We start from the raw sequence: 19,731 nt of genomic DNA on the forward strand, positions 1-19,731 counted from the left end.
TTTTTCCATCATGACTTGCCCCCTGAGTCAACACCCTCCACCCTTCACCCCAGCATGGAAAACTTGAGAAACGTGTGAATGGTCAACAAAGGATTTAGGGGCATTTTTACTAGGGAAAATGGCTGTAGCCTGTATTTTTAGAAGTGGAGTGGTTTAACAGTCTGCTTATTTAAAACCTTTATTCTATCACAATAGCTAAAATTGCACCTTTTGTTTGTTTGCTACACTATTCCAGCAAGGAAACAAGTTGGAAATCGATTCCTTTGTTGGCAAAATGAACACAGCACCAATAAAGCTACAGCATGCTCAGAAGGAAAAAATCAATTCCAGGTCAATGCTCACAACAGTCCTATATGTTTACACAACGAATGAATGTACACATCAGGCTGGAATTACATGCAGAGTAGATATTTTACACACTTTATTTCAACGTGTCATCCATTGCTTCACCAGAGAAAAGAGTGACTATTATATTAAATTAACACCTCCCTGGAAGTCAAAGATAAATAGCAGTAAGTGTTAATTGGCACGCTGCTAACATGTTCATTTATTCGCTCAGTGTTTGCATTGATTGCGTGTTGCTTAGTTGTGGGCAGTGCGCCTTGGGGATGGAGGCAATTAAAATGTTGAACCTTTGCCATGATTAGGGCAGAATCTACTTTCATCTTATTGTTTATTGGCAAAATGAGGAGTCGCTGTCCTCGTTAGAGAATAGTCATCGCCGCTTAGATCAGTGTTTTGCTCTCAAAAAGACAATCTTGATGCCAACGCCTGTGCTAACTCGATTAGCTGTGCGCCCCCAGACTTTAATTACAGCCATTTTATCAAGGTTTAATGGCCGACATAATGTGATAAAGATGTTCTGTTTGGTCTTCTTTTGTAGTCGTGTGTGGTTCTTGATGTGAGGAGTGCTATAAAGTGAGCAGCATAAACATTTATTATGAGGATGTATGGAGCGTGTGTATTAAATGCAATGGTACAGCTGAGCCCCCAAGACTGATCCCATCTGTTTGGGGCCTGGTTGCGTTAGTCGGAAACTCATCAAAACTGGGGTCCCTGAGGTTTATACACCCTGCCTTTGTCTCTCCATTTGCTACATCTTTGTCTTTTTTTATGCAGGGAGGAGGGTAGGGGAGCCAGGGGCAAGAGCTCAACCCCGGAGAGGGAGGTAAGGGGGGGAGGATGGTGGGGGTTGATGAGGCAGAGCATTAATGGAGACAGTATACGTGATGACCCAGTGGAAGTGATGCTTCCTGGCTACGTTTTACGCTCGTATGAGCATACGGCTGGGGCTGGGTGTGGGTGTGGGGAGCAGTGGCAATGAGGGAGAGAGTGTGGGACGGGATGCTACTATGTGTTTTGTTTAGTCTCTCATCCATGTGCTGCTGAATAACCATCACTGGGATCTGCATGTGCATTTTAAAGGACCATCCTGGAGGATTCATGTAAGTCTGGCTAACTTTTTCCTGCAGAATCTCATTCAAATGCTATCTTTTTAATTTCATGAGTAATTAAGTTGACAGTTTGAACAATATTGCTCTTGTTCAGTGATTCTATAAACTTGTATTCTTGATATAATCTGGATTGGGACACTGTGAGTCATGCTCAGATTTCAGGATTTATTTGTTAGGTGAAAAACGAGTTTGCACTTGTGAGGCATGATCTCATAAAATGATCAAATGTCTTCTCTAAAAGTCCCATTAAAATCTCCATTTATATCTTCCATCAAAGTTTATCTAACATCACATTTCACAGCCTATTTTTTCCAACTTATCTGCTCCTTCAGGAGCGTTTTTCTGGCCCTTTTTCAGGTGTTTTTCCAATTAATACTGCCTGATGTGCCAAGCAGCACCCAAAGGACCGCCTCAGGCAGCAAATGGCCTTATTTAGTGGGGATGAATATTCATTTGTTTTTGAATAATTATTCTGACAGAGCTGTTACTTATTGATAAGGGAATAGTGTATAATGCATCATATTTTTCCGGAAGTAATTCGACAAGGATTACGCTGAGAATATCATCATCTTTACTGCCACTTATACAAATACTTAAACAAAAAAAAATACAATTGTTATTGTGTGCAGCCCAACCTCTGGACTGGATTACATTGTGGCTTCTAGTTATTTCACAAATAAGCTCTGATGGATACGGTGGCCTGGAAGTGCAATATAAAATGACAAATATATGGTTTTAAAATCTGAAACACTTTTACAAAGCTTGAAACAAATGAGCGTTAATGAAAACATTTTTACATTTCAGAAGACAAATTAACATTAGCAAAACACATTTACAAACGACAGAACAAATATGAATTCTACAAAACAAATTTACAAACAGCCAAAATTCAAAAATACAAAGTCTAAAACACAAAACTTGAAACATATTTACAAAATCTGATACTAAAGATTACAAGTCTCAAACACTTTCACAAAGCTTGGAACATATTTACAAAGTCCGATTAAAAGATCACATAATCTGATAAAGAGATTACAAAGTCTAAAAAACTTTCAGAAAGCTTGAAACACGTTTGCAAAGTCTGATAAAGAGATTTTAAAAGTCTAAAACCCTTTCACAAAGCTTAAAACAAGTTTGCAAAGTCTAATAAAGAGATTACAAGTCTCAAACACTTTTACAAAGCTTGAAACATATTTACAAATCTGATAAAGACATTACAAAGTCTGATAGATTACAAAGTCTGATTAAAAGATTACAAGTCTGAAAGACTTTTGCAAAGCTTGAAACATATTTGCAAATCTATAAAGAGATTTGAAAGTTTGATAAAGAGATTACAAAAGTCTAAAACACTTTCACAAAGCTTAAAACAAGTTTTCAAAGTCTGATAAAGAGATTACAAGTTTAAAACACTTTCACAAAGCTTGAAACATATTTACAAAGTCCAATTAAACAATTACAAAGTCCGATTAAAAGATTACAAGTCTGAAACACCTTTACAAAGTTTGAAACATATTTGCAAAGTCTGATAAAGAGATTACAAAGGCTGATGAAAAGATTACAAGTCTAAAACACTTTCACAAAGCTTGAAACAAGATTGCAAAGTCTGATAAAGAGATTACAAAGTCCGATAAAAAGATGACAAAGTCTGAAACACTTTCACAAAGCTTGAAACATGATTGCAAAGTCTGATAAAGAGATTACAAATTCTGATAAAGAGATTGAAAAGTCTGATTAAAAGATTACAAGTCTGTAAGACTTTTACAAAGCTGGAGACATATTTGCAAATCTAATAAAGAGATTACAGAGTCTGATTAAAAGATTACAAAAGCCTGAAACACCTTCACAAAGCTTAAAACAAGTTTTCAAAGTCTAATAAAGAGATTACAAGTTTAAAACACTTTCACAAAGCTTGAAACATATTTACAAAGTCCAATTAAACAATTACAAAGTCCGATTAAAAGATTACAAGTCTGAAACACCTTTACAAAGTTTGAAACATATTTGCAAAGTCTGATAAAGAGATTACAAAGGCTGATGAAAAGACTACAAGTCTAAAACACTTTCACAAAGCTTGAAACATGATTGCAAAGTCTGATAAAGAGATTACAAAGTCCGATAAAAAGATTACAAAGTCTGAAACACTTTCACAAAGCTTGAAACATGATTGCAAAGTCTGATAAAGAGATTACAAATTCTGATGAAGAGATTGAAAAGTCTGATTAAAAGATTACAAGTCTGAAAGACTTTTACAAAGCTGGAGACATATTTGCAAATCTAATAAAGAGATTACAGAGTCTGATTAAAAGATTACAAAAGCCTGAAACACCTTCACAAAGCTTAAAACAAGTTTGCAAAGTCTGATAAAGAGATCACAAGTTTGAAACACTTTCACAAAGCTTGGAACATATTTACAAAGTCCGATTAAAAGATCACAAAATCGGATAAAGAGATTACAAAGTCTGAAACACTTTCAGAAAGCTTGAAACACGTTTGCAAAGTCTGATAAAGAGATTACAAAGTCCGATAAAGAGATTGCAAAGTCTAAAACACTTTCACAAAGCTTGAAACATATTTACAAAGTCTGAAAAAAGGTTACAAAACTTAAAAAACTTTTACAAAACATGAAACAAATTTACAAAGTCCAATAAAAAAAAGTCAATGCCTGAAACACTTTTACAAATCTTGGGTTTGTTCTGGCATTTGGTACAATCCTTTTCCATAAGCTTCCATCATTTGATATTTGTTGCAGAAGATGCAAAAGTATTTTGTGCTCTGCAAAATGTATTTTTGTCATCCTTCTTAAAAGTGTTTCTTAGATTATAAATTTGCTTCTTAAATTATGATTTTTTTTTAAAGGTTTTTGCCTTTATAAAATCGTTTCAAGTTTTGGTAAAAGTGTTTCAGATTTCATCTTTTTGTTTTTTCTTCTTTTTATTAAGGTTGTTTTGTAAAATGTAAATCAGTTTTTGTCATTTATAAAATGTTATGTAGATTTCTGTTACGGAATGTTAAAAGGTTTGGGTAATGTAAATGTGTTCAAGCTTTGTCTCTTTATCAGATATGTGATCTTTTAATCGGACTTTGTAAAAATGTTTGAGACTTGTAAGCTCTATCTCACTTTTTAAATATGTTTCAAGCTTTGTGTAAGTGTTTTAGACTTGTAATCTTTAGTATCAGATTTTGTAAATATGTTTCAAGTTTTGTGTTTTAGACTTTGTATTTTTAAATTTTGGCTGTTTGTAAATTTGTTTTGTAGAATTCATATTTGTTCTGTCGTTTGTAAATGTGTTTTGCTAATGTGAATTTGTCTTCTGAAATGTAAAAATGTTTTCGTTAACGCTCATTTGTTTCAAACTTTGTAAAAGTGTTTCAGACTTTGTAATGTTATATTGCACTTCCAGGCCACCATAGCTGGAGCAGTCAGTTTCACTTTTGTCAAAGTTTAAACATTTTCAAATGTCAAATATATGGTTTTAAAGTGAAACATTTGTTTGGATTTGTGGAAACGTAACTTCTTCAGATGTGAGTGAAGACAAAAATGTGAATGCCAGTTTTCCAGACTAAAAGCCACAGAGAGCTTTATATTTTAGCCTGGAGCAAGGATCAAGTTTGGTTTCCATTGGTTGAGGTGGGAACTGCTGCTAAAACCACAGCCGAGACTACTTTTTCTTTCTTTTTCTTTTTTATTTGAATGTTTAAAACAGAAACAGACATTTTTCCACTTAGTGTTTAGCACAGTTCAAAGAGGGTGAGTGACTCTAGACTGACCCTGGTGTGACAAACCGTTTACGCCTTTTATAAAGTCAAGCTTCAAGTTTCACTTTTACTCCCCCGTGCATGTAAATGTCATAACTTTTATGGCATTTTATTGCTTTGAAATGCACCTCATTGTGAAGAGAAGAAAGCGGCACCGCGCTTAATGCACAGGCAGTTAATGAAGATATTGTGATGTGTCCTTGGGCAGTGGGAAGAGATTTTCTGCTGTTGTAATTTGCTCAGGCAGTAAAGTGGAGTGACAATAATGTAGCATTCTGGCTGCATGTTCTACATAGGAAGCACATGTGCTGTTTACAAATGCATTAGTGTGTGCAGATGAAGGGATGCAGATGGAGGCATCACAGTGGAAGTCATGCTTAATTCGCTCATTGTTTCCCCTCACTTGTCAGCCTCTGAGCATTTAGTCGTGGTCACTGGGATTCAAGTGACCCATCTCAGGTATTGTTTCCCCGCTAATGCCGTCTTCCTCTCCTTACAAAATGACAGCAGACTTCACATTGGCATGGGGATGTAGGGAGGAACTGCAGAGTGACAGGCAGCAGTAAGCTTGACTGAGAAACAAACAAGCTGTGAAGAGAGAGCTGAAGGTTTGCCAGTGAAAAGATTAGAGTGGCATTTGGCTCTGGCGCCAAGATGCATCGCTGCTCTCGCCTCACCGCCATGGCAACACAAGCTTTATGCCTTCCTCCCATTCACCCCCCCTACTGAGCGTCCAGACTGTACCAAAGAGTCATTTAAAGATCTTGTGATTCTTCTTGACCCTTTTATTCAAGCTCAGCATAAATTACAAGAATGACTTGAATTCAGCGGTGTTAAATAGACATTTGTTATGTCAACTTTGATTACTCACTCATTTCCATGGCTTTATTTCCTTTTGAACGACATGTAAATGAGGGAGAGTCTATTATAAATGTGCACATAACCTCAGCTGAGCATCTCCGCAGGCCCATCCATCCCAGTGCTCCCATTTGTCATGCAAGACACCTCTGTTCCCCAGTGGCCAATCAGAAGTGTCTCCCCGGCGGCTAAAAGCACCCTCCCTCCCCCCACCTCATCATCACTTGTGATTGACAGCCTCCCACGGCAGGGAGGGGGGTTATTTACCTCCTTATGTTCTCATGGGACTAAGTTAATGATCCCAGCCAACAAAATAATACAAAGAGGTGGAAAAAAGCCTGAGAAGTCGGTGCCTGGTTGAACCATTTGGAGCAGTTTGGGCTTCCTTTAGAGAGGATTAGAGAAGAAGAGGCTGTGTGAGGAGAATTTCAGAGATAGTGGGGAGACAGACGAAGCAGCAGAGCCCTGACTGAAAGTAGGAGCTAAAGGGAGGCTTCTGAGGAAAGCCGGTGTTTATAGAGAAATCTCTTCCTGGGCTTTATTTCTGTATTCATCTGCCACCAGGACTATGGACTTTCTGGTTGACTGACTAACAGACTGCGAGGTAAGGGATCATGTGTATTTCCAATGGGTGACTCTTTTAGACTTCAGAGTTAGGCTTAAAGAAAGTTTTGCTGAGCTAAAATAAACATGCTTTGCAGCATTCTGCTGTACAGATTTTTTGTTTTAGATGGGGGAAATACCATTCAGGAAAAGGAAAAATATAAATCAGATGTGTTATTTAGAAAAAATTTGAGCTTAATTGGAAAATATATCCTCATTGTAAATCATGCAAATACTGCAGTAACATTCACTTTGCATTTCAATCTTAAATTATTACCCAGACTTTAATGTGTGAATGTCACCCTTAGACTTTAAAGCTACTGTAAACCCATTTTCATCATCGCCTTAACAAGATTATTCAGTTTATTATGCACATAATTAGCACTATTTAGAGCAGGGGTGTCCAAACTATGGCCCAGGTGCCAAATGTGGCCCACAGTCCATTTTTGATTGGCCTGCAGCAAATTCTAGAAAAAAAATGAAATATGGACCACATTAGATGATGAAGCTTGTACTCATTTGTATTTCACTTTTGTCATTTCAGCACTAGGCAGTGCTATCATGTCGATTCTGTAAACAAACATTTTGACAAGACAATACATTGATTAACTAGAAAAGCACTCGGAGTGCGCAGACCTCCTCCATTAGCCCTATCTCCCAAAAGTGAAGAATCCTTTAAAAAAATTCCTGGATCCGTCCCCATGTGCCCCCCCCCCCGGCATTCGCCAATTACTCCCTCCCCAGTGGGGTGGAGACACGATGAGGCAAAGCGTTGGCTTCGCTACAGGTGCCAACAGATGCACTCATGGTGTCACTGGATGACTGGAGGTCATGGCAGAGGGTGAATATTCCTCCATTCCTCCCAGCATTGTGAGTATTCTCGCTACAGTTCGCTGTCTTTCTGTCTGTTACACTCCCACTTGTCTCCTCAACAGGGTGTGTGTCTTTCAAACTCTATAAACTCCAAAACTTTGAATAGAAACACACCCAAAAACTGATGCTGGGATTGAAGTTACTCATGTCTGCCATCTCCTGGTGTAAAGTGGTAACAGCGCAGACCTCCGCCATTAGCCCTATCTCCCAATAGTGAAGAATCCTTTAAAAAATTCCTGGATCCAGACGGTGATCTGGATCAGTCCCAAAATCTAATCAGTTCTTCCTTATGCCATTTCTGACATTTCCTAAAAATTTCATCAAGATCTGTCCACAACTTTTTGAGTTATGTTGCTAACAAACTAATAAACGAACTAACCAACGAACAAACCCACCCGATCACATAACCTCCTTGGTGTAGGTAATAATGTCCTGATGGAGTATTGCAGCAAATAGCAGCACTAAAAGCATTTCAGGGGCGGAGCCAGTTGTAGCTTGGGCGAAACAGGCCCCCTGAAATTTCATTGGCTCCCCCAAATCCTGAAAATGACTGTCTATTTGCCTTGTCAGCCAATAGCAAGCCATTTAGGTGTATTAACTTGCATTAGATGGCCCTGCCATTCTTATGTATTTCTGTATGTGGCCCTTAGTTGAAATAGTTTGGACACCCCTGATTTAGAGTATAGAAAAAAAAACTTTATTCGAAGTTAAGCATGCTAGCATTTGAACTTTCTTGTTAATGAGTTTCAGTTTTGCTTTGGTATTTAAAGTACAAATAATGCTAGAGACTCTGAAAGCAAATGTAAGTATTGTTAACAAAGCAGCCATTCATGTCGTAACAACCTGAGAATTGTATCACGGTTGACAAGAAACTAAACTCAGAACTTTGATATACAACTGAAAATAAAACAGCAATTCCTGTGTTGATACCAAAGCAAACTACTGTCTTTCTGATTAAGAGACATAAATGGTATTTTTTGTCTTCACAAGAGACCAGAAGGACTTTAAGTGAATCTGTGAATTTGACTGACCCATTCTACTCTACAGCAGTTTGGGGTTCTAACAGGCCTAAGACTTAAGATCTGTTGTGTTATCTATTTATATTTTTATGTAGATCGGGCACCCTTGATACTTGCACTCTATAAAACACATCATACATCATCCTCAGGACAAGTATTGATGTACTGATGATTGACCTGAGTGGTTGTTTAGTAAAACCTCTGTTGACTCTTCAGTGCATGTGGGAGTTGAGTGCTGGATGTTGAACTTTTTTTTTTTCTTTTACAGCAAGTGCCAAGCGTAACCTCAGAACTGCAATGACACAGAGTTAGCAAAAGCTGCAAAGGCATCATTAGCACTGAATTCATAGTTTTTCCAACATAAAGGGCACAAAGAAATGTTGTATTTGTACCCTGTGGTTGCTAACTGCTAACTATGATATGTAGAGCAAAAATGTACTAATACAAAATCAATCAATCAGTCTTTGGCAGGAAAGTCTAGCAGACCAGACTCAAAGCTGCGCTAGGTTGGAAAGGGCTAAAACTGTGGTTCTCAACTGATCCAGTATCAGGACCCACCAACACCTCCTGGAGAGAAATCGCAACCCAAATTTTTTAGACATTTACTCCATTTTCCCAAGACATTTGGTTGAGCTTTGGTAATTTCTTGAGGAATATCCCCTTGTCTTGGGAAAACAAGCTTTGCTATAAAAAGAAAAGGAGATACATAAAGTAGAAATCTTTAGACAAATACTGAAATTAACCCATCATAGAAAAAAAATAGAAATAGATATGTGTATTTACAGTATATCCACTTTGAACTTTGGTACATAGATTTTTTTTTGCCATTTTTTTCTCTTGGCACACATTCCACACCCGCTGGAAAGAGCTTTGCAACCCACTTTTGGGTCCCGACCCACCAGTTGAGAACCACTGGGCTAGAAGACGGGACAGGGATGGAGGAAAGCAGGAAAAGAGAGGGACAAGAGAAACAACAAAACAACAAATGAAAAACATTAACTTATCTCACATTTTGTAGGAAATTGCTGTAACTTTATAAATGACGGTAGCAATATATAAGAATTAGCAGTATCAGCTACGATTGATAGATAACAGAAGAATGTAATATTAGCATTAGCAGCTAGGATGATAAGTGGACAATTAAAGTGAATATTCATACAGAAACACAGTAGAACATGGAGTTAACTCAGCAAAACTACAAGTTAATTACATTTAATATAAGCGAAGTGAGCAATTAATGGAATAACACTACAGAGCTGAATGCTGCCGTACAACCATAACAGATAGATGCACCAGCTAATGTTGCTATCGTGAGCTGCTTACTATGATAGGTAGAGCAAGGCATTTACCTACACAGCATTAAGTGAACAGTTTAAGTGCATACTTTTCAGCAGCATGCTTACTGTCACACAAACTCAGTACAGGTAAATGTCATTTAACACATGCTCTGCTACACCAGCAAAGCCTTAATGAATGGTCTGAACCAGTGGTTCTTTAATGGTGTGGCAAGTCACGCATGCATGCATTTGGGCATGTTTAGGTGTGAGGTGGAAATTTGTGAAACCATATGTTTTTACAACTATGCAACATCTATCTAATGGAACTGTAACATGTATCAAAGAGGCTATTTTGCAAGGATATGAATATGGTGTGCCTTGACAGTTTTGCTTCATCTTGTGTGGGCCTTGGGCAAAAAAAAATGTGAAACCACTGTTCTAAACCAGTGTTTCCCAACCATTTTTCCTTGGAGCGCCCAGTACATGTACCGTAGAAAAGCTGAGCCCCTCCAGGACCCAAGAGAGAAGCAGTAACACACTGCCATCAAAAATCAAAATAGATTTTAATTGTTTTACTAATAAAGACGTAAAAAAGGCCAATGCATGATCAAAAGACCTTTGTACTTAATAACGACTTTATCATGGTTTTAGTCAATATTTGCAAATCTAATTTTAGCAGCCTCAGAGCAGACAAAGACCCACAACCCCCTGAGATCTTTGGCGCCCCCTTGGGGGGCCCCAGACCCCAAGTTGGGACAACAAAATTATCACTTTTTGATGCAGGTTTTTAAATGTTTGATATTTACATTCTCTCTTAATTTTGGGTGCTGAATGAGACTCCCATTGTGATTCTCCTCCATCCATTTAAAAATTTCAAGCTACATTTCTAGGCTTCGACATACCTTCACATCAAAGCTGTTTTCATTTCTCTCTCATTTCTTTTTCACACTTTTTTGGACCCTGCAGCCTCCGCTGAAACTCAAGAATCCTTGGCAGGGTCTTTTTGGTTCCTACTAATCCCAGTCAGTCCAAGCCTTATGTTCTGCGGTTTCACCGCACAACCTAAACATTTGCTTTACACTAAGATACACATCAGAAACACCCTGAGAGGGATGTAGCTTACAAAGTCACCTGAGGTTACTAAACACCTAAACTGTTTGAAAGTGAATGTGGGCTCCTATCCAGACTTAGAGCACTGATCAAACTTTATACGCCTAAAATGACTGTTTGGATGCCAGTCTAGTCAGCGAGCACATGTTTATGTTGGAGATATCTGAGTGACGAACAGATGCCAACAGCTTTCAACACTATCTAAGTCAACTGTCCCAACCACACTGCATTCCTGTGTGTTTCCATTTCGGTGTGTTCACATGGAAAAACAAAAGGGTGTTTCAGAAATAAGGTTGCAGGGCGCAAGTTCCTGGCATCATAATGCTTGCTAATTATCGAGTCAATTGCTTACAGAATAAACAGTTGAACGGATCTATGCATGCAGGCTGCAAGGTTGGGCAGTGGTTTGCACTGTCGTCTCACAGTAAGAGGGTTCCTGGTTTGCAATCTTTGTTAGGCAGAGCTTTTTTGTGTGGAGTTTGCATGTTCTCTGTCTTGCTTCCTCCCATAGTCCAAACACATGCTCGTTATGCTAATAGGTGACTCTAAATTGCCCATAGGTATGAGTGGGAATGTGTGTTTAAGTCTAAATGCCTGCTACATTGGCTCCAGCCTCTCCACAACCCTGAATGGGATAAGTGGTATAGATAATGGATGAACTGATTTATGTGTGCATGCTAGCATCAGCGCTGAGCATTTGCACACAAAGGATCAGTTAATCAATGTCCCTTCTGCAGCGTATGCTCATCATTGATTACTGCATTTGCTTACGCACTATTTCATCCAGCTGTATTGAATTGTACTGAATGCACTGTATTAAATGTCGGACATGAAATACATTTCAATCTGCAATAAAGCAGACTACATTTTGGATAATTTCAAAGCCATTTCATAAAATGCCTGGACACGATTGATATTGCTTGTAAATGTCACCGTATGAAATATGAAAGACTTGAAAAAGAGTGAGTTACAAAAGCATCCCAAGGGTGTTTTTTTTTCTTTTTTTTGGTAGTTTGCAGCTCAGCTATGTGGATGGTGTTTATCTGAGGATGACAAAAAAAGCTTTGTTGCAAGTTATGGCAGCACTCCATGCTCTGATAGCCCTGAGTGATAGAGCAAAGCAGCACAAGTCCTTCCCCTTGTATGTGATTGGGCAATGCAACAATTTGCAGCCAACTAAGTCTATGTGGGATAGGTAGAGTCCTCTGTGAGAGGAGAGAAAAGGGTGGAAAGTTTCGATCCTCCTACTGGTTTTCAGTAGGCTTAGAGGACAGGGTTAGAGGGTCAGAAGCTCACAGAGAGCAACAGAGACGAGTCACTCCTCTCTAAGTTCACATCACTGCTCTGGATCAGCTTTGGCCGAGCCCAGATATCAGCACTGACTGACTTTAAAGGCACCTCTTCCTCCTCTTGTCTGTTTATGGATGTAATCATGTGGCGGGTAAGTCAGAAGGTCATTCCTAACTCGCTCGGTGATTTGTGTTGCTGCGCCTTGGTGTTTTTCTACCAAAACATTGAGTCATGATCATGTTTCCAAGCCTGCAGGCAGGAATCTGTGCAAGTGTTGGGGTTGTTTGGCCTTGTTGTGCTCACAGATGCCTTCTTGTTTTGATCCGTGGATAATGCCAGGGAGTTAGGATGACTAAGTTGGAAGGCCGAGGGGAATTTAGTGATTAAGAAGTGTCAAAGACAGAGCAGATTTCCAGAGTCAAATCAGTGATTCTCTCAATGCTGATGCATCTACTGTGAAATTATTGTATTGCTATAACTAGAGTGTGCTCTTTGCAGCATTATTTATGGAGGTAGCTTTTCTTTCCCTTTTCTCAGTGTCATCTTTCCCAAGACATCATAAAAGTTTTTTATTACCTTGACTCAAACAGAGGGAGCCACTGTAGCCCAAAGGGAGATAAAACCAGCCTTTCATCCATAATCTGGTAGCCCCGTGACCTACAAAATACCATTTACTGCACCTGATAAGATAAAGGATACAGGCTTTTCTCCCCGGCCACATCCATATATGCTCGGGCAATACATCTGGCCACAGTTTGTGACAGGCCTGCGTACTCACAGGAAGCTAATGAAGGCTAAAACTGGGACAGTTCAGTTGGACCCGTGGTTTCCCTTATTAATTAGTAACTTATCTTGTTCCTGAGAGTGGGAATGTTAGACATCTTCCCACCAGCGTGTGCTGCCTTTGATCGCCAGTGTGACAAATAGTTATCAGGCTGTCAGCATGGCAACACATGTGGAGGTCTCTATAAAGAAATCACGGTGGTTTAAGTTAACAGAGGCTCGATTTTTAAAGTTCTTTGTTGTTGTCGATCAGATACGGGAGCAAAGAGATGATTTAATCCTAGGGTGCCTTTAACAGTTCCCATTCTAATGTGTTATTTAATCAGTAAAAATAAATAAAAGTCAGCACATTAATAACAGTTATTAAATTAACACTAAAAACATGTGATCTCTGAATAAAAATGGTATTAAGTAAATGTGCAAATAATAACCTATTACAAGCAGATGTGCTCATAATACTGTGTTTGATTGGGGGGAAAATGCCTGAATAAAAGAGTGTTATTCTTTCCTAGCTTGGTTTAATTTGGGCAGGGAAAATATACTACGTCACAGGTCCCTATGGGGATTAATGCTACAACAATATAAATTTAGTGAGCAGTTCACCTCAGTACAGTCTGTTGTTAGCTGATGATACTGTTTTCATTGAAAGTTAGCCAGCTACATGCTTAATTTTTGTTCACAGTGAGGTAAATTTCCCAAATCTATCCACCACAGTGGCCTAAGGGTCATTAAAAGTATCAGAATGGAGACATTTGTACCAGAAAACAGTAAATTGAATCCCCTACTTCTGTCTCTGCTCTGGCACAGATCCAGGCAGCTGTGCTCTGACCAGAGTTCACTGTAGGGTCAGGGGTCAGGTTAAATACAGCGTTAATTTTGTCAACTAAAACTATGACTGAAAATGTTTATTGACAGACTTTTTTACATGAGAAAGACTAGACTAAGACTAGCTAAAATAGATTTTACATGACTAAAACTGACTAAAAGTAAAAGTAAGTTTATTTTTCATCAAAATGACTAAAACTAGACTTAAAATTAATTAGATTTTTGTCAGACATTCAAAATCCATGATATTTGTCTACTGGGGTTAAATCTGTCAAAATACAATTTATCTGTAGCTATTCTACCTCTCATCTGTAGAAAGCAGGGACCCCAGGTTTGGTAGGATGACTAGAATGCATTAACATTTTTTGGTATCAGATTCAGGCAAGAGAATAAATGCTTGGACAAAAAGTAAAGATTAAAATGTGAGGACTTTTTATGGACTAAGCTAGAATAAAATATTTTTGAGTTTCCATCAACTAAAACAAGACTAAAACTATAAAGGGTACAATTTACGAAAATGTGACTGAAATATAAGAAATTTAATCTATAGACTAAGACTGTGAATAAACTTTAAAAAGCTGTCAAAATTATCCCTGAAAAGTTGCTGTAGTGCTTGTGTGTTTTTTACTTATACCAGATGCAGCAGGAATAAACATTTTACCTGCTGATGGTGTGATTTAATCCATATTTCACTTTTCTTCAGTCCTGGGTGATTATAAGAAGCAGGCTGTGGCTTTGTCTCTCTCGAAACACCAACAGTTCAATCCCACCTGTCTTTTTGTGTCGAAATGCTAACATTAAGATAAGTATCTGAAAATAGACACAGTCTATTTCTGCCAAGTGTGGCACAATAAAATCCCCCAATGCTAATCACCATTGAAGACTTTTATTTTGAAAAGCAACATCAGGAAATGGTGTTTTCAGCAGCAACTTAACAAAGATGTCTTATAAACAGGAGAGAGACATAACCAAGAAAATTAGATATTAGAAATACCAGAAGTGTTAAGTACAGGATGAGAAAATTATATTGAGACTATTTAGCTCTTTAGCAGAGCAAACCGATAAGACCAAGTGGGTGTGCCCACATCATTCAGAGTATATTTTATAAACTTAGAGATGTTTTTCATGACTGAAATTTGGCCTGGAGGTTCATAACAGTATGGCCTGTCATACAAAAGCATAAAACACAGATTTTTTTTATCACTTTACATGGACTTTAATAGCCCAGCCTTGTCTTTGGAGGAGTTATTTATTTATTTAAACCAAAATGGTGTCCTTAAATCTCCTGATGGCACTGTTTCAGTTGTTCAGTCAGTAATAGATAATGTCAGTCGCTGAGAGAGGGATGGGGCAGTCATTGTTCTTGTTGTTTTGATGGTGTACCACAAGGACTTGTAAAGGCCAAACATCAACAATATTCCCACTGAAAGATTTTTGTTTCCTGTAATGTTTCCTTACCAAAATCCACAAAAATTCCCTAAAATTACAAGGAATATATCTAAAGTTTCTGTAAAAATTCAAATCATCACATAAAAAGCACCCCCACATTTCTTAGATATTTCCTTAATGTGTCAGAGAAACTTTATCATAAAGCCCAAACATTCAAGAACAAAAAATCCATCAAAAATGTCAGTACAATTCCCCCAAATTTGAAAGTGTATCCCCCTAACATGTCTTATCAAACTACAAACAAAAAAGAAGAAGAATACATTGCTTAAAATTTCATGAAAATGATGGAATTTCCCTGAAACACCAAAACTAGTTCCCTGAAATTTCCTTAAAAACTTTCACATATTTCAAAGGATACCTCTGCATCAAATTCTCAGTTCAATTCCCCAGAAATTACAATTTTCCAAGTTAGTATGAAAATTATGAAAAATATCAAAGCAAATTCTCCCTATGATTTCAAATAAAATCACCTAAAATTCACATGAAAATGCAAATATGCAAATAAATAAAATAAAAGCAAAATCCCTCCCAAACTTGCACTGAAACATGCATAAAATTTTATAACAAACTCTTTCAACATTTCAAGCAAATAACTTAAACTTCAGTGGACAATCTGCACATTTTTTTTTCACAAAGATCATGACAGCAGAAATTATTACTTTGTTGTAGGAAAGCCACTATGTAATGACCTCATATACATGCAGGGAGGTCAAGGAGAATTTATTTCCCTGATTTGAGGAAAATAAGTTTTTAAACCAACCACACGATGTCGCTCTTTGACTGCTCTACCCTACTGTACCATTGTTGTTGTAAGGTGTTTAAAATTGCTTGTTCAGACAAGGTGCGACGGATAAACAAGCCCAGGACCGACTGTGAACTGTAGAGCAAACTAAATGAGTACTTATTCGCGGTATCTTCTCGTCTGTGAGAGTATTTTTTCCTCCGTGGCCCTCTGAGAAGCAGCAGCAGCAGCAGCAGCAGGCTTCATGCCTGGAAAGTCACAAGTTCCTGTGGTTGTGGAAAGGATACGGTGTTTTCCCGCGGATGCCACCTGCCAAGCAGCGCGCGCTGGGAGGAAATGAGAGTTTGGTGCAACTTCTGATGTTGACCACGATGACCTTTACAGCCCAGACAGTAAGCTGAATGGAAAGAAAGACAAGAAAAGTAGGCCACTAACTGACATTAAGACCTCTATTTCCACTTCTCGCTCTGTAAGAATCTCATTAGCCAAAAACATTAGGTACATTATCGATTTTTTGGGCTGTTCCCTCATTATGAAACATCCTGTTCACTCTGGAAGGAAGCTCGAGCCTCTTAATGGAAACTCATATTTTAGTGTTAGCATTAGAGTGCACGGCAAAAACGTCTAACTTTTCGTTGTAATGCTGTTTGACATATGAGATATAAATTCAGTCGCCCAAATGTTTGGACTTGTAATTAACTTTCCCTCCACTATCAGTTAAAAAAAAAAGAGTAATAATGGATGGTGGTCAGGGCTGGGCCTCGTGCAGCTAATCTCAGTAATGTGTGCAGCTGCAGGTCAGGTAGATTTGTCAGTGTAATCAGCTGGCTCGTGCTGCTCCAGCTGTAAATCACATTAGGCCTGAGTGGGCCGCTGCTGAGCAGGCTGCTTTAGGGAGCAGCAACAGGCCACGCATTGGTCACAGCCACGCTGTGGAGACAGGATTACAGATAAATATGTTAGGTGTCTGCCCCAGGAAAAGAGACAAGAGCAATCACACTCTCTCAGTGGCTGAATACATGGGGAAAGAGGCATCATTAAAGGTGATAAAAGACCATAACCAAAAGGATTAGAACAGTGCCTGAGCAGGTAATTGTCTTCCTATGTGAGACATTATAATTGTTTTATCTCTTAATGAGCCATTGCTTTAGAATCAAATAAAACTCCAAATGTTAAGTTTGTAGTTAGGTTCATAGTTTGACATGTGTGTATATGTACTTACACTAAACTATCTGCAATCAAAAAGTAGAACATACTATCCAATTATTTAGTAAAATGTAAACGGTAATTTGTGCAGATTTTTTCCTAAAACCATTTACCCATAGCTGAAATAGCTTTTGGAGTAATGTGTAAAATACTGTTGAAGTTTTATGTTCTTTTCTCCAGGACTCTGGATCATTTTGATGGATGTAACTTCTTCTGACTTTGTGGACTTGTAGCTGCTGTGAGAGATTCTCGCTTGGTTATGAAACAGACTAGATGTCTCTAAATTTTCTAAAACTCAAACAACACAACCAATAACAACACTGATTATTTCTTTTTTGCTGTTTTAATGACTGAAACTGCTGCAGGGGGTAGGTGTCAGAGGAGGTGATTAACGGCAAACAGCGTTTATTGGAATTGTGAGCTGCAGGTTACACATTAAAAATGAAGAAGGACTAGGTATTGGTTAAAAAACATCATTTAAAATCTACTATACACATTTAGCAAAGAGATAAATTATCCTGTTTTGTCAACAGGGTCAGCAAAATCTGAAAATTTTCAGGGCCGACAGTGATTCTTAGTAGCTCATGAGACTGGCAACATTTATTTGTAACTGATCGCATTGATTATGACATAAAAAATGTACTTGATGTGGCAAAAGTGAAATTGCATGATTGGAAAAATTAAGAGTAATAAACAATCAAGCCCAAAATTTATCTGCATGAGAAACAGCCCAGAGCAACACAGTTGCAGCAGGAAAATAGGAAGTACTACCATATGCTTGATGTTTCAGTGGCACCCAGGCTTAACTGTTGATTGGCTAGTTATGTGACATCCAGCCAATCAGATTGTGTTGTATACTGAACATTTGGTGAGACCACGAAGAGGGAAAATTAAGCCAAAGGTGAAGGCGCACTTTGCAGTGGAACCAGTCAGGCACTTTTTGACTAATCAATGTTTGCAATTATCTGTAAAAAAAAAAAACACGCCGATACCGATAATAGGGATGTGCGCGGTTAATCTCTAAAACAGTTAAATTTGTTTATCAAATTAGCTGGCTCAGGATTTACGAGTTGGCCATCATTTTTAGAAGCGCAGGCTTGAAATCCCGGTCTATAATGCTCTTTAAAACATAATGAACCTATCGCCACTAGAGGCCGCTGTAGCTTCAGTTGATGGCCGCTGCCTTCCTGTCTGACACTTCACGGATGTAAACATGAGAAGCTCAGCGGTGGCTTAGCGGTGTGTAGTAGGAACAGCGCCGTATCACAATTTTTTAAAGTAGTGGAAATAAAGTGGTGTGTAGGCTGTTGAGGGTTGAACTCACGTACAACTTCCACCCAAACTGAAAAGAAGCAGCACATCAAAGCACGATATTAATCTGCAAAGAGGAACAAAGGCTGGCAGCGCTAGCTTGTAATGTTAGCCTTGGTGTAGAGAGTATATGAGGCTAACATTACACCTGCTGACACTATGACCCTGTGATGAATCTGACTGTACCATGATGTATGCCGCCAAAATCCTATTCATCTCAGCTTTTATGTTTACCATTGAAAATTGAGCTTTGGCTGCTCGATGGCTGTCAGCATCATGCAGTTATCTTGAGCCTCAATCAGCTCTGGGGGTCTGTACAAGCTTTGTGTTAGTATGCTGTTAACAGTTTGCACTTAACTGTCATATTCTTGTCCTTATATGCAACTAAATCAAAGTAGTGCTCATGTCACCACAAATTTGAAGATTTCCTTAATTAAACTACTTCCCCATTTCCTGAATTAGCAATCAGCGTGCATTAAAGGTCACATATTGTGCAAAATACACTTTTTAGGCTTTTCTAGCTAAAATAAGAACCTCTGGCCTGTCCACAATCCCCCCCAAGAATCAGAAAAATTCACCCCCCCTTTTCTCCACCTTTCAGAAAATGTGTGCTGAAACAAGCCATTCTCAGATTTTCCCCTCATGATGTCATGTAGGGAGTTAGGGAGTAGTCTCACCACGGATACAAACTGATTGGCCTTTTACTTTGAAAATCCTGGTGGCGGTTTACTGTACCTGTCATGTCAGCCTGGAAAGAATTGACGGACAAGACACACAGGTACAGAGATCTGACTGCAGTTCTAAGCAGATAAGTTTTTCAATCTCTTGAGTTATGAGAGCACATTTAGCAGCTCTGAAAACATCTACGCTCACATTCAGATTTTGAAGAATGAAGTAAATTATGCACAACACTGATTGGTCGCATCACTGAAAAACACAATTAGCATACAACCGGACTTAAGACTTACAAAGATGTCAAACACGTTTGATAATATCGTAACGCCAAAACTGAAGAAAGACTGCCTTAAAACTGCTAAAATCAAGTCTTAAGACTTAACGACTGAGACAACGGGAGCAAACTGCGACTTCAGCAAGACTCCTATGATTTTACTCCAACTTAGGAATTTTGTCTGCAACTTTGAATTCCGAGGAAAAGTCGTTAGGTGCAGGGCCGC

At 38.4% G+C, this 19,731-nt stretch overlaps 1 protein-coding gene across 8 annotated transcripts in view; it reads left to right on the forward strand.

The window, feature by feature from the left end:
- mid1 (midline 1) overlaps window positions 1-19,731 on the forward strand; it is a 66,246-nt gene that overhangs the window by 7,211 nt on the left and 39,304 nt on the right. For 2 of the 8 annotated variants that reach the window (XM_041806831.1, XM_041806840.1), the window contains exon 1: window positions 12,175-12,391. The exons of 1 other annotated variant lie outside the window; for it this stretch is intronic. The gene's annotated coding sequence lies outside the window, so the exon portion shown is untranslated. Of the gene's footprint in view, window positions 1-1,339; window positions 1,446-12,174; window positions 12,392-15,808; window positions 16,462-17,019; window positions 17,129-17,466; window positions 17,484-19,731 lie in introns of those variants that run through there. 5 more of the 8 variants (XM_041806835.1, XM_041806832.1, XM_041806834.1 and 2 more) reach the window with 5 other exon arrangements.

Source organism: Cheilinus undulatus, linkage group 15, assembly GCF_018320785.1.
Source record: "Cheilinus undulatus linkage group 15, ASM1832078v1, whole genome shotgun sequence".
NCBI classification, from domain to species: domain Eukaryota; kingdom Metazoa; phylum Chordata; class Actinopteri; order Labriformes; family Labridae; genus Cheilinus; species Cheilinus undulatus.